This window comes from Chiloscyllium punctatum, chromosome 3, assembly GCF_047496795.1.
Source record: "Chiloscyllium punctatum isolate Juve2018m chromosome 3, sChiPun1.3, whole genome shotgun sequence".
Taxonomy (NCBI): Eukaryota; Metazoa; Chordata; class Chondrichthyes; order Orectolobiformes; family Hemiscylliidae; genus Chiloscyllium; species Chiloscyllium punctatum.
Window position 1 is genome coordinate 4890279 of NC_092741.1, and position 601 is coordinate 4890879.

Genomic DNA, 601 nt, shown 5'->3' on the forward strand with positions numbered 1-601 from the left:
CCCCCCCCCATCAGGGTGTGTAAGTGTTTGAGTTACCCTGTACTTGTGTGCACACATAAGTCTGTCCTTGAGTGTGCGTGTATGTTTGTATCCCCCTGTGTGGGTTTCCTGAAGGAATTGTGTGTGTGTGTGTGTTGGTGACTATCTTGAATTCAGCATCTCCTTTTGTGTGTAATTGCATTCTTGAATGTGTGTGCACAAAAGTGTGTCCCAGTGTGTAGCTATGTAAGCATGTCCCTGAGTGTGTACGTGTTGTTGAGTGTGTTTAGGTGTGTAAGTGTGTATAGGTGTGTAAGTGTGTACCTGATTGAGAATGTGTGTGAAAGTCTATTCCAGTAACTATGTGGTGTTCTTTGCCACTTCCTGTCACACTCTCCCACCCTGACCCTGTCCTGGGAATGTTTGATGGGAGGCAGTGCAGAGGGAGCTTTACTCTGTATCGAACTCCATGCTGTCCCTAGCTTGGAAGTTTTTGATGAGGGACAGTGTGGGTGTGTGTTCTGATTTTTAGGATTTCTAACTAAGGTTCTTCTGAAATAATGCCTCTTGAATTTAGTGGTACCACTTGTTCTGTTCTCACTGTTCTCTGGAACAAAGCTTT